Below are 15990 nucleotides of genomic sequence, written 5' to 3' on the forward strand. Positions count from 1 at the left end.
CTTGGCAGGGGCTGGAATCGAACCCGGGACGCCATGGACCAGAGGTGAACGCTCTACCACTGAGCCATCGCGACCGCCAGTTTAGACAATTATGTAGATACATATTTAAAACTTCATTTTTTAATTTCAGGGAAATCGTCAAGTTTCTGTAAAAAAAAAAAATATCCAAGAATTTTATGCACATAACACGAAATATCAGCGTAGAATATTTGCTTTAAATTCAGCAAGTCTTGGCGTCAAACCTTGGCCAATGAACACTTTGATTGTAACAATTTAATTTCATATCGAATAAATCCTGTAACTAATTAAAATTCTTATTAATTTGGGAGACAGAACTACCAAAGATACTTAGGGAGGCACGGTGGCTCTGTGGTAGAGATCTTGCCTCTGGTGCGTGCGGCCCCTGGTTCGATCTCCGACCAAGTAAGTTTGTGGTGGACACTCATCGTGTCTATAGGTTTTCTCGGGGTACTCCCAATTTCTCATTCCACCAATTCTTACATCATCATTCACTTGCTTTAATTATCGTCTCCTTTAGCCTGAAGGGCATAATCGTGGGACGCTAAACTGAAAGAAAGGTCATAGTGGAAGATTAGTGTTCTTGATATGTAGCTGGAAGGTTCCGAGTTCGAATCCTGTCTTTAGCGACTCTGAGCATTAGAGAGCTCTTCCTGAACCAAACCAGGGAAAATGTTGGAATGGTGCCTTTAATATATAGTCATCGCTCTGTCAGTAGCAAAGTCCAAAATATTAGTTTTGAGATATGACTGTTTTAAAGTTTGAAATCACCACTAAAATTGGTTTGGCAGTATTAATTAATGTCACACGATTTATATTCTGTATCATGCTATGTTCTTACACCAATTTTAGTGGGTTTGGACTGTACAGTTGTTTTTCATCAAATTACAAAAAGAAATCAGATTCAGGGAGTACACTCCCTAGTCAAATTAATTCTGAGAATGACTCCTCAAACATTATATTTCTAATATGAAATGATAAAACTTGTATTTTGGACAATGGAATTATTTCCTAATTAAAAAAGCGATAATTCCTTAATTTGTACTTGTTGGCATACATCTAGAAGAAAAATTGAATTAAATTAAAATTTATTCCACGAGTATAAATCAGTTTATACATATGCTTGTGATTAATTTGTGAATATTTGTTCCTGCAACATATTAATCATCAATTCACGGTAAAAAAAAATAATAAAACATAATTTAATCACTTTTGGAACAGTTTTTGAGGAGAAAATTGATAAAATAGTGTCTAAAAGATGTGATTCGCGTTTCCGAAAAGCGTGAATTCTTAAAAACTGTGTTTAGTGTGTCAAATTTAAAACACTTCCTTATGGCAAACACTTCGAAAACAAAGTGTTTTGTCGCATTCTGCAAACACATTTGTGACATACTTGGAAATAACAGTACGTGAAAGGGGGTGAATATGTGTCATCCGAGGGTGTTCAGACAGATTCGTTAATGTGTGAAGTGTCCTAATTGTGTCTAAAAGTCGTTTCCAAATATTTTGTAGTGCAGTTTATATAAAGATCTCAAATTAAATGATACGTTTAGCATGTTTTCAGAAGTTAGGGATTAAGTATGCTCCATTTGAAATATGTTAAAACTTTCATGACTGTATAATGAACTTTTAACGTTTCACCGGCAAATACCTATTATTTGAGGCAATGACTTCTTGTGTTTCCTTATAGTTAGCGCGTATGACTTAGATGCTTGTTGTTCCAAGTTCGGTTCTTGCTGAAAGTACAAATTTTCCGGTAGTGGCCAAGCATCGTGTGGCAGATTGAGAAGGTAAGTAGAGTTAATAAATTTCCAAAGTAGAAAGAATTAACGGTAATCAGAAAGTGATGTTCAAACTGCAAATTGCCGAAGTAATAGGCGACTTAGAAGGCCATATCCTCCTTTTACTTATTGTTTGGATTATTTACATTGCTGTTACAGAATACAAGGAAATATCGAGTGCAATTAAGTTATTTCAGTAATGATTCAAAGTTTGGAGTTCGAATCAATGCTTCCTTATAATTCTTGTAATTGCATCCTGATTACAATGAAGAAGCGGATATTCTTCTTTAGCATTAATGCCAAGTTGAGTGTTAATGAAGTAATTAGTGGTAACACAGCTAATGAAGAGACACTTACCAGAAGGAGTTCTGATGGAAGATATGTGTTCTTGTTGTGAGCACAGAAGCAAATGTGGTACTTGACTTGAAGTTCGCTCAACACGTAAGGACGACTGGACTCCAGAGAAGATTACGTCACAAAGACGAAAACACGGTTTACTCTCTCACCAACTAATAGAAATCTTTCTTCGTCTCTCTCACTTTTTGTTCCCCCTCTCTCTCTTTCTCACACGTATACGCACAACTTTCAGTGTCACTATGGTATGAGAGCAATTCTCTAAACAATAGTGCATTTGTTGTACGATTTGTAGTGTTACGTATCTCGTAATGAACAAAGCCTTATTTCCTGTTGTTGTGTTACATTTTTAGATTCTATCACGTAAATAGAGCAAAAGAGGGGAAATTTTCCAGTGCAGTCTATTCTTCATAAGTACAATTCCTGCTATGCTTAAGAAACATTAGGTTCGACCAAAGATGATACTCAAAAAGCTCCGCTCTCGGGTTCGTTCGGCGAGGTCTATGAGCATGAGTGCTTTAAGTAGATAACGAGCCAAGGCGCGAGTGCTATAAGTAGATACCGAGCCAGAGCACGAGTGCAACAAGTAGATAGCGAGCCAGATCACGAGTGCTATAAGTAGATAGTGAGTCAGGGAGGTAATGTTATAGACCTAACAAGGGAGGGTCACGAAGTGGCTCCGCTGAGATCTGAACGAGACAATTATGTTTGCATTTAATATATTATAACTAGACAACTCCCAAAGCTATACGTGCCACCGGGCGGAATATCGTGAGTTACAACATATTTTGTAATGTAAAACCTGCAAAGCTGGCAAAATAGTTTGAACTGGGTACTTGTTCGGAAACTGTTGGGAAAATGGAAAACTCGGTGAGCACTATCAAATCATTTTCAAGGACGCACTTTTTGGGATAAAAAAAAAGTTTGCCCCAGGGTCACAGATGGGTTCCAACTCAAAATTTTTAAATGACAAGCGGGGTTAAGTAGCACATCGTTTGAAAGCTGTTGTAAAATGAAAGAAAATGAAGCAAGTCTCGACTCTCTACGACAACCCTCTGCAAAATAGCGGCGGGTCAAACTGTAAACAAAAACTTAATTGAAAAGTCTATTTCCACCCCTATATATCGGAAACGGTGAGACAAATGTGAAAATAGGAAAGGAATTGTGGCATTATTTTGAAACAACGATTTAAGTTAAAACATCTTGTCCCAGGGCCCCACAAGATCCCAGGTGGGGTCCAACTTAAAAGTTTCAAATGGCGAGAGGGGTTAAGTAGCACATCGTTTGAATGCTGTTGTTAAATGAAAGAAGATGGAGCAAGTCTCGACTTTCTACGACAACCCTGTGCAAAATGGCGGCGGGTCAAAATGTGAACAAAAGCTTAATTGAAAATCTATGGCCACCTTGAATCCGCTTAAAACCTATGTCATTCATAATAATAAAAATCTAAATCTCTGTTTTTCTCTATTATGTATTTAGAAGCAATAGGAAGACTAAAGAGCAATTGAATTTCGATTCATTTCAACTATTATTTCATTCCGTAACAACACATATATGTCTTGTTCCTAATGTACGTTCGTCACGGTTCTCTCGATACCATTTACGTGAATATAACGAATATGCGATGAACACACAACTCTGACTTCCTACTCATACTGCTAAACAAAAGTTGAATACCTTCGGGTATTTTTCTAATTTATTCATACGTAGCTCATACATAAAGGACTTACTGCACCAGTCAGGTTGGGAGCTCTATTGTAACGTATTCCTGATGGATATATTTGTATTCCATGCGTTGGTTTGATCGCAATATTTCAAGCAATGTCAAATAATAATAATAATAATAATAATAATAATAATAATAATAATAATAATAATAATAATAATAATAATAATAATAATAATAATAATTTATAAGATTGGCGAGCAGTACCAAACCACGTGTGAATCATTTCAGTACACCGACCTGCACAAACTTTGTTGGTTTGTCACAATATTCCAAGAAATAGCATATTTGTATACAAACTAATTTTTCGCGCTGGCAGCCATATTGGATTACAGATGATACTCTTTGATATTTTGTGGATATCTGCAATTAACCATAAACGTAAATACCACATTTCTCTTCTCCAACACCACTGGTTTGAGCTGGACATGCATTCGACACGTAGTGCGGCATTTCGAACTCAAGGTGTCGCGTTTTTGAACATTTTACGTTTTTTCGTCACCTACTGATCAACATTCATGCCAAATTTGGTTTTCCTAGCTTCAGCAGTTTGGTATGCCTATCCTTTCGATATATGTTTTAAGCTGCCATCTTCCATTTAAGGTGGCCATAGATTTTTAATTAAGCTTTTGTTCACATTTTGACCCGCCGCCATTTTGCACAGGGTTGTCGTAGAAAGTCGAGACTTACTCCATCTTCTTTCATTTAACAACAGCTTTCAAACGATGTGCTACTTAACCCCTCTCGCCATTTGAAACTTTTTGAGTTGGACACCACCTGGGATCTTGTGGGGCCCTGGGACAAGACGTTTTAACTTAAATTGTTGTACTTTGAAAATAATGCCACACTTACTTTCCTATTTTCATATTTGTCTCACTGTTTCCGATTTATACGGGTGGAAATAGACTTTTCAATTAAGTTTTTGTTTAGATTTTGACCCGGAGCCATTTTCCACAGGGTTGTCGTAGAGAGTTGAAACTTGCTTCATTTTGTTTCATTTCACAACAGATTTCAAACGATGTGCTACTTAACCCTCTTGTCATTTGAAAATTTTGAGTTGGACCCCGTCTGAGACCCTGCGGGGAACTATGGGGCAAACTTTTTTTATACGAAAAAGTGTGTCCTTGAAAATGATGGGATGCGTGTTGGCCGAGTTTTCCATTTACCCAAACGTTTCCGAACAAATGACGGTTCAAACCATTCTGCCAGGTAATTTTTTGTAGCTTTTACATTACAAAATACGTTGTAACTCAGGATATCCCACCCGGTGGCACATATAACTTTGGGAGTCGTCTAGTTATAACATATCAAATGCAAACACAATTGTCTCGTTTAGATCTCTGAGAAGCAACTTCGTAACCCTCCCTTGTAAGTAGATACCAAGCCATAGCACGAGTTCTGTAAGTAGATATCGAGCAGATCACGAGTACTACAAGTAGATACCGAGCCAGAGCACGAGTTCTACAAGTAGATACGAGTACTATAAGTAGATACTAAACCTGAGCACGAACGTTATAAGCTCATTGCGAATCCGAAGATAGCGTCCCCCAAAGTTGAGTGAATATGAGTATGAGCTAGCAAAAGCCACATTGAGAGCAATGTGCCTGAATCTTAATTGCAAAATGGCCGTTCTGTTCAACGCAGTAGGAGAAAAGATCCATAAATGAATCCATTTTTTAATAAACTATCAGAAAGGAAGTTTAGTGTCTCAACTAGGCACAAACAAAATGTTCGATAACTCATAAAGAAAGTATCGATACTTCAGAATATATCAGATTGTGTAAAAGTATTAAGCATCTGGAGGAGAAAATTGAGAATCCATTATTTTGATTTGAAAATAACATTATGGAACAGCATATCCATTATCTTGCTTGATAAGTTTCTGCCATATCTTCCGGCAACACCATAATTTCGTCGTTTTAGAACTGTGATTTCTGATCAAAAAATTATGATACCTGCTTTGCACAGGCCTTTTGTTTCTGAAATTAACGTAACATCATAACAGCTTCAGGTAGTCAAACAGAAACCGTAAGAAATAATAGCCTTACAGTGCCATGTTCGGGCTATATGGTGGATCCATTAAAACCAATGCTCGCAATTTCTGACAGGCCGATAAAAATGTATGCGATCTGCGTTGTCAGCGTTGTATGCGAGAGACTCCTTGTTGATAGGTTTCCAGTCGTTTCTTTAGAATTGCTAGGTGTACTCATACTAATCATCAACAGTACAGCTTCAAGTATATCTTTTTAGCCGGCGGCAGGAATTTGTGATGCAGGGTGCTCTTCTAATTCCAACAAACGTACACTATCAAATTCCTATGGGCCAGTGTGGTCTTAGTCACAGATTTGGGAGCTTCTCCTACCATAGTCCACGACCTATTCCCCACACTTTTGTCGTACGTTATCTACTTCTTATCATTCTTAATCAACAGCTTTGCTTTTGTCAGAATGTCATCCATCCCCTTTTGCTGTGCTTGGTCGCCAACTGCGTGGAACATGTTCGACATCAAAATTTCCTGAACAAAAGCGACTGAACCATTTTACGGCTGTTGTTTTTGATAGCATACGAGGAGGTATCAAAACGTTCGTGCAATGGCCTAGAAGAAATTTTCTCTGGAGAACTTTCATATTATGATGGTATTAGTCCTTCTCTACGTAGTCACGGTACCTAGCGACACATTTTTGCCAGCGGTTCTTCACTTACCGTAAACCCGTTTTGTAAAAGTCTGCAGTTTGGCCTGGAAACCACAGTTCAATCTCAGAAATGATGACATTTCTACCGTGAAAATGGCGTAATTTGAGTAAACGCTTCATTTCTGGGAAGAGTAAGAAATCACTTTGTGCTACGTCGGGTGAGTGTGGAGGTCGGGAAACATTTCATATTACTTCCACTGCCTTCATCATGGATGCATTGGCCAAATGAACTGGTGCATTGTCTTCCAAGATCAGCACTCCTTTTGTGACCAACCCGCAAATTTCCTTCTTCAGTTCCTCTCCTTACTTAGTCAGGAAATGAAAATAATAAGTACTAGTAATAGTTTGCTCTTGTGGTAAGTAATCTATCATGATGACCCTTTCACAATCCCAGGAAACGGAAAGCATCTCTTTGACGGCACACTTCTACACTCTTATCTTTTGAGGGGTGGGGAGAAAGGATGTTTAAATTATTTTCTCATGTCCATTGTTTCTAGGTCATAATGATCAACCCAGCTTTCATTCATTGTCACTATTTTGCCGAAAAAGACCTCTTCATCCATCTCACAACGATGTAACATTTCTCTTGGGGTATCCTCGCGATTTCTCTTCTGAAAGGGTACAAGCAGTCGTCGTACCCACGGTTCTGGCACTTTCTGAAGCTGCAACTGGTTGTGAATAATATTCCACGATACCTATTCCACACATAACACTTTCAATAGTTATCCTCCCGTCTTTCATTATAACCTCAACTTTCTCCGTCGAGGTGGCATCATCAGTGAGAGACGGTCTTCCAGATCTACAGGCGTCCGCATGTGACCAGTTTGGAATTGTCGTTTCAATTGAGATACCATCTCATAGGATGAGTTTTCATTCCCATAGAGCTGTTTCATGTCTTCGTGGATCTGCTTTACTGATTTTTCCTTAAGATGATGGAACTTAATAACGGTCGTGCCTCAGGCTTGTCAATCAACGCACCTTCAATAATTTACATGCAAAAAGAAAAAAGAAAGAAAGTTATTCTAAGGAGTCCAGAATTTGCATGGTTAACATACAAGGACCCAACTATAAAATGCATGTACAAGGGGGTTCGTAGTTTGTCACCTTCTGGGTGATTGCACACACTTTTTTGATATCTCGTCGTACATTGCCCATAAAATGCACCAAATACTTCACGGTCCTGCGCAGTATTCGAGCATTTAGTAAAACTAAATTATAAAATCTCTAGTAGTAGATACAACTTGCAAACGCTTGCAGTAAGCTTTCATTGCAAGTCGGCCAAGCTTGCATCCAGCTTGATTGGAAAGCGTGCAAGCATACCGCAGGCTGAATTCGTGTAACAAAGTTGCATGGGACAACCTTGCATTTAGTGTTCCATTCAAGCTTGAGGCAAGTGTTTTAGGCTGATGGCAAGTCAATAAGCAATGAACGGCCAGCGGTACTATGACGTTCTGCGAAGGATCTAAAGCATCGCTTACAAGTACAACAAAAGGCAGATTGTATGAAAACATGCGTTTCACGTGCAAGCGTAGAAAGTCAAAAGACAAGCAAGCACGAATTGGCTGAAAACTTTCGTGCTACTTAGGATGTAGCGCACTTCTGCGGAAAGGTCACGACGCTATACCTTACATCTGATTATGAGAATTCCTGCACTGATTGCATATCTACTAGCTTCAATTGTCAACTATCAAATGACGTTAGAGTTGACTAGCTGCGACTCATACACCCTGACATTTATGACACTAACGCCATCTCTTGCGCAAAAGGCATAATAATTTTTAGATGGTCTAATATATGACTTAAATTCAAAATGTCTCCCTTCTATCCTTTGCCCTATACCTTGACTTCACATAATAGTCTCTCACTATTAGACGAAAAATATTATTTCTATTATATTTTTTCGTTCTTTACATGATTTTTCTAAAAAGGAAAAGAAGAAAATAACAAAAATAATAATAAAAAGCAGTTTAAAATCAGAGAAAATCATGATTGTTGTTCATAAAAAAGTTTTGAAGTCTGTGCCAATTCAAACAAATCAATCCTTCATAAAATCACGAGAGAAAATCGGAAACTAAGGTTACAAGGCCGATATTTCTGGCGTTTCGTCTCTTATAGAGGGATGAGGAGTGTATGGTAATTGTAACACAGGGAGTTGGCAACTGTGCAGAATTTCTGCCATCCGCCACTTAAGGCGCTAGCTGTAGGTAAACACAAATGGCGACTCGTTTGGAAAAGTGGCATCGCGAAGTAGTCAGCTCAGTTATTCGATTTCTGTGGGCAAAACTTGTAGAGGAAGTTCGGGTATTATGGAATACCATTTTTGTTTTGCTTGTAACTCAAGCAACAATTGCATATTGAAACAAATACAAGCTTTACAGATATTAGTGAGCAAGAGCCTCACAGAATAGTAAGCCTGAGCCTGGTATAACATGAACCTCATAGATATTACTGAGCACAATCCTCAGTGAGGATAACGAGCATTAGCGCGAGCATGTGTGACCCTTAAATAACATGAGCCTCATTGAGCACACAGAGCCTTAACTCGAGCGAGTGTGTTCCTGAAAAAATGTGAGCCTCATTGATGTTAATGAGCATGATCCTCATTAACGATAGCAAACCTGAGCACGAGTGAGAGTGATCCTTATTGACATTAATGAGCACGACCATCATTACGGTTAGCAAGCCCAGGGCCGTGCCGTGGAAAATCAGCGCTCGGGGCGAGAGTATACGACGACGTCCCTATACATATATCCCAAGCAATTGTTCCTTTTTTCTCCCGAATTTTTCGGCCCCTTACTTCGGCGCCCGGGGCCATCGCCCTGCTGCCCCCCCACGGCACGGCCCTGAGCAAGCCCGTTTCATATGAGGATAATAAACCTGAGCTCTCGCGAGCTCGAGAGAGCAGGATCCAAATGGGTCAGAAACGATTCTTTCTATGGAAAAGATTAGAAGGGGAAAATGAGAAATGTCATTAATTTTAACTTCTTAAAGATTAAGGTAGGTAAGTAGGAAGAAGCAGGTAAGTAACAATGTTTCCATTTGTTGATTGTTTTTAACAGATTTGAAAACATACGAAAAAAAAAAAAACAACAACCTGGAAGTCAGTCTTCTTTAGTGTATTGTCTATTCGTTCACAGTTATTTCATAATTTGTTTCTGGGTCAGGAAAACACGACTCAACAGTTTTCACCGTTTTTCTAAGCGTGTGATTTCAATTATATGCAGAAACATATGACTCGCTCGCATTTGTTATTATTCCTAGCGGGCACATATGGTAAGGTGGAAAATAATTATTGTGAGGAAGAGTGAATAATTGAACAAATACAACATTTTGTAGCGAGTATTGTACTTCTTATGTAGAAACATTTGTAATATGTATGAGGAAAATTTTAATTTTGTAATATTTAATTTGATTAACGTTGTATTCAGGGACGGCCCTAGACAATTTGCCACCCCGTGCAATGACATCATTTGCCGTATCCCTTTCTCGAGAAACAACAAATCCTAAAAGCCACAATTTTAAGTATGCTACCCCATTATGAGCAACGAAGGGGAGGGAAAGTGCACCCGCACTCAGAAAGGTCTAAGCACTACAAACACAATCTCGTTGTGTCAATTTTTTCTTTAAATAATAACCTATTATGTTAGTAAAACATAAAGCAACACACCTGCAGAGGAAAGATGGTAATGCTTTTCATACAATTCAATATCGAGCTTCAATCCCAATACATCAGTTAGCAATTCCAGAGCAACTAGGTCTTTTATCTTTATTTCTTGATTTTCATTCTACATCTGATAAAAAAATAAAAGAACTTGTTTTCACCTTCAATTAGATATAAGGAACTTGTTTGTGACGAAGACAGGACTACTTTTCATAACTAAACTGTGATAACTAACTAAATGGAACAGATGTTCGCTACTATTCGAAAATTGAGTTGTTGTATTTGACAACAATCAATGCTGGGATTTTTTGACTATTTGCTTTAGCACTGTCCATGTGACCTTAAACTAATGCGACCTAAACTTGATTTATGAATGTAGTATTCAAATACAAGACCAGCTTAATAAATTTAACTACCATCATCATGAAGTATATTTCGAACAAAACTTATTTATTTTAAATAGGGCTAATATAGTTACGACAGATTTTTCCATCCCTCGAGACTTGCCGCCCCGTACGTATGCAGGTATTTCACATATGGTAGATCCGACCCTGCTTACCATTTCTATGCAACACAAAAGTGATTTTTTTGCACATGAATTTTGGGACAGCCTGTATATTGGAGTATTTCTTAGCCATCTCGTTTACGTCCGGCAAGAAATGTAGTTCTAAATGTCGAACAAAAAAATTACTTTTATACACGAGAATCATAAATGACCTTTATCGCTAACACTTTTTATTGCCGTATGCAATTATGTTATGATTTGTAAATCACTATAAACCAGGAGGGCTGTAGGTGCGATGTATCTTGATGCAAGATGTCCCTGGGCTGAGTAACGTCCCCTAACGGATGTGACTGATACCGCTGTCGGTAGATGGAGCCACTTACTTTACTTCATGGTGCTTAGCTCACAAATATTTTAGCTGCAAACATAAAATATGTATTAGGGACAAATTTATAAGTGTTAATACTTCAATGCTGTATGATACTTACATCACGGGGAATAGGCATGCGCACGAGACGAGTCGAGACAGGATTATCCTGACAAAGTTCGAGTCGAAACACGGCTCTTCCAATAGAGAAATATACATTTTTCGAGTCGAGACATCACTTTTACAGCACATTTTCGAGACGAGACAACCACAAATCTTGTCTCGTGCGCATCCATAACGGGGAAGAATATTTATATCAGAATACTTTATGAAATATTTAGAAAATATCCCTATATATTGCAAAAAGATGATAACCTGACTAGAGCGTAACCCTTTGGTTGGGTGCTAGCTACGGCTAGCAAATAATAATAATAATAATAATAATAATAATAATAATAATAATAATAATAATAATAATAATAATAATAATAATAATAATAACCTAACTATTATCATTAGAATCTTGGGATACTTTTTGCAGAGCGGGCTTCTAATTTTGACCGCTTATAATGATGGAAACTAGTAATAAAATTCAATTTTAAAACAGTATCACGTGTATACCACGTGATGGTGTTTGATTTCTATGGCGTGATATTGTCTGAACTAATATTGATACCGGAAGCGATAATAGATTTCTACTACTTCCAGTTTTTAGTAAAGAGCTTACGGTGGAGATGGAACACAGGGCGTTTCAGGCTTTGTAGTATTTATTATAATTAACTTACAATTATAAATAATGCATTGAATGAAAGAGCAACTCAACACGCATGCGAATGTGCTGTTTTCTCTGTTCGGCCGTTAGAAAGCGCTAGTAGCAAAGATGGAGACTCCTGAGCAGAAAGCTTTCTGGGTTTTACATTTTGAAAGACTGAATCTGTGTTACAGTGCAACCGTCTGTGTGGAGAATTTTAAGGAGACACATACAACTACATCCCTATCGTTTGCAGTTGCTACAAGCTCTACGGTGTACAGACTACGGTTTGCGTGCCAACTTTGCAAATGAAATGTCGCTGCATAACGATGAAGATTTTCTGGCTCGTGTCGTCTTCAGTGATGAATCGACATTTCATCTAAGTGGCGATGTGAACACTCAATGTTCACATCTGGGAGTCACCAAATCCCACGAGTTGGTACAGTTGCAACGAGACTCCCCTAAATTGAATGTGTTTTGTGCCATATTCCGGTGGAAAGTTTATAGGCTTTCCTCGTCTATCGATTTTATGTGTACCGTATAGCGAATAGTGCTCACATTGAACATTTGTAGCCAGTGGTCGAAGTGAGGCGGTATGCGGTGGTATGCCATACCACCTCTGGTTTTTCAGTGATGAAGGCATACCGTCTCTGGTTTTTCAATAATTAAAACATACTGTCAGAAAGTAGACGCTAAATGCGTTTAATAAATCCATTTTTATACACAGTAATTGACGAATAACCGCACCAAAAAGCATTTTATTTCTTAGGTAGAAATAATTTCTCAGTTGACAACATCGACATTTTAGTTATATTTTCCCTCCTTTTTGTTTTTAAAATCAGATGTCTTCAAAGTTCACCTAGTGTATATTATAATGTGCCATACTGAATTGTTTCTTTGTTATGTATGTGTGTGCGTCTTCTTGCCTTAATGCATATAAATGTCGTGTTTTGAGTATGGGCGGATTTAAGGGTTGTTTGTTTGAGGGTTGGACCCTTCCGGGGGTTTGGAATACGCCACAGTCGGGGACGGATCTGGAGTTTTCCCGCAGCATATTGTTAATATCTTCATTCGGTTTTTGATTATTTTCGTGTATAATTCTCTATAATACAAATAAGACTTTTTTTTTTTCAGAAAGTTGTTGGCAGAGGATCAAGTCTCTCCATACCCCCCCTCCCCCGTTACTACAGAGAAGCTCTGCAATGCTTTTCAGTCATTATATGAATAGAAATGCAATCTTTTAGGGAACATACCCTCACTGCATTTCGACATTTAGATAGCCGGTATGTCCAGTCAAAATCATAATAAAACATATTGCCTCTGTTTGTTTTCCGCTTCGAACACTGCTTGTAGCAAAAACTGTTTGAGCTGCTCTTTCCTTTGATGTATTATTTATAATTGTAAGTTAATTGTAATAAATACTAAAAAACCTTAAATCTCCCATATTCATTTTGAAACATCCTGTATTCCATCGCCACTATAAGCTCTGTACTAAAACAGGAAGTAGTAGAAATATATTATCACTTCCGGTTTCAATATTATTTCAGACAATATCACATCATAGAAACCAATCACTTTCACGTGGTATATACGTGATATTGTTTTAAAATAGAATATTGGTTTTCATCATTAAAAGCGGAATTCAAATCGAGCGTCTCTGCTGGTCTTTATTAAGAACTCAGGGCAGAAATGAAAGTAATCATCAATTAATGCAGATCATTGGAGTAAAATATGATTTTAAACTCACTGTTTGTGGTTCTTGTACTACTTTCATCAAAAGTGAGGATTGGAACAAGAATTGTTCTGTTTCTCTAATCAACACAGCTTCAACATCATGATCACAACTATCCTATATAAAACATCCGGCTATTAAATAAAAAGTCAGGAATTTTCGGAAAGAATGCCCAGGGATCGATCATTTTGATATGGTAATCCTCAGCTAAATGAGGTTAATGATCGAGATCGAGCGACAGAGAACTTCATTGAGGATAGCGTGTAATACTCTGAGCTATCATCATACTCATTGAGATTAGTAATCCCAGTTTGGGCGAGTTAAACTCTGAGCTAGGAGCCTAATTGAGAATACTAAGCCTGAGCTTGGGCAAGTGAGACTGTTTGCAAACGTGAGCCTCGTTGAAATTACAAAGCCCAAGCTTGGTTAGTGATACTCTCAGCTAGCATGAGCGTCATTAAGATAACTAAGCCCAAGCTTCCGTGAATGAGACTCTGAGCAAACATGACCCTCTGAGAATACTAAGCCCAGCTTGGGCGAATGAGACTCTGAGCTAGAAGGAGCGTCATTGAGAATACTAAGCCTGAGCTTGGGCGAGTATGACTGTGTGCAAGAGTAAACCTCATTAAGATTACTAAGCCCAAGCTTGGACGAGTGAGAGTTTGAGCTAGCGTGAGTTTCAGCAGAATTGCAAAGCCAGAGCTTGTACGAGTGATACTATGAACTTACATGAGCCTTATTCAGCTTATTAGCCCGAACTCCATTGATAATAATGAATCTGAGCTCCGCGAGCTTGAGTGACCCTCAACTGAAAAATAGCCATCTCTGATACTATAATTTGGCATTTTTTTACGAAACCCCAAACAAAATTTAATAATGTGTTAGAAATTTGAGGAAAATCTGTGAAGAATGTGGGTGAAAGTATTATGAAGATCAAAAGCAATTGCGATTAAAACGAAACAGATTGTATCAAATATAGAAGTAAATGAAGAGAAAATAGAACAGGTGAGCATTTTTCGGTACCTGGGTAGCACTCATACTCTGGCTCGGTATCTACTTATAGCACTCTTGCTCTGGCTTAGTATCTGTTTATAGCACGCATGCTCTGACGGAGCAGGACGTCTGGGCGCGGCCATTTGGGCGCAGACGTTTAGGCTCGGCCGTTTGGGCGCAAAGCGGTCAACGATTAGCAGCTTCGGCGTAGTTGTTCGTTCTTAACATGTCATTGAGAACTCTGTCATACTGTCATACAAGTAGCATATCCTTATTGGAAATAATGCTGTACTTTTTTTGGCACCCAATCGTATCGCTCCTTTACGTTACATATATTACAAAGGACAAAAATTTGTTTTGCGGTGTCACAGATTGCCTACAGAAAATTTTATTTGGCCTATTCTTCCTATTTCATTATATAGCTAGTGCCTATAAGTGCTATTTTTATGAAATCTGAAATAACTTTTTATTAATCAATTATCCGGCCTAATGTGCAGATCAAATAACAGAAAAACATTCAATAAATATTTCCTGAATCTCCCATATCATCAAAAATACCATTTTTATTGCAAAAACAGCTCTTATAAGTTTTTTCTGACCTCTTGGTACTTATAATCTTAGTAGGGGTATAATTTATTATAGAAAATGAAAATATGTACACTATTGTACACTCATGTCCAAAATTATTGTCGCACGTCTATAAATATGTTATTATTGGAATATAATTTGATAATGAATTCTCCTGTTTTTCTTATAATCTTAGTATGTGTATAATCGGCGAAGACATGTATGTGGCAAATTTCATGTCAAAAGGGCAGTAAATAAGAACAATGAAACGAAAATAAAACTTTCTTGTCCATTTACCAACATTTTGTTTTACTCATTCTAATTTTCGTATTTAAAATTCTTTTGCTATTAAATTTACCACAAATATACTTTTCTCGATTATACACATAATATCAGTATTAGAAGTGCCCTGCAACATTACTATCAAATTATATTCTTACAAGAAGACAGTTATAGATATGCGACAATCATTTTGGACATGAGTGTACACATTTTAAGGTAAATTTAATACTGTCTGACAAAAAAATCAAGTGCACACTGCAGTATGAATATATAGTCACATCTTTAAAATAACTAAAAATTAACGAAAACGTGCGTGTTTTTTTTTTTTTTTTTTTTTTTACATAAATTACATGTCTTTTATTACATATGTCTTATTTTATTAAAAGGAAGCATTCCTTTAAAACTAAGCCGCATAGTACGGAGACTGGACAGTCAATAGTTTGCTACGGTGTCTTTCCACTTTTCAACTGGTAGAGAGAAGTTGTGCATGATATGCAAAAACTTTGCTGTGTTCAGGATGTCACTTTTAGTTGTTGCAAAATTATTTGCGAAAGTTTTTG

General features: G+C 37.5%; 1 protein-coding gene across 1 annotated transcript in view; it reads right to left on the bottom strand.

Moving 5' to 3' along the window:
- The window catches only part of Cralbp (Cellular retinaldehyde binding protein), a 104296-nt gene extending 102004 nt beyond the window's left edge, over positions 1–2292 (bottom strand). Inside the window, exon 1 of the mRNA XM_081744681.1 lies at positions 2157–2292. The gene's annotated coding sequence lies outside the window, so the exon portion shown is untranslated. The remainder of the gene's footprint in view (positions 1–2156) is intronic.
- Between the last annotated feature and the right edge of the window lie 13698 nt (positions 2293–15990).

This window comes from Thermobia domestica, chromosome 17, assembly GCF_964235325.1.
Source record: "Thermobia domestica chromosome 17, izTheDome1.hap1.1, whole genome shotgun sequence".
Lineage (NCBI taxonomy): Eukaryota > Metazoa > Arthropoda > Insecta > Zygentoma > Lepismatidae > Thermobia > Thermobia domestica.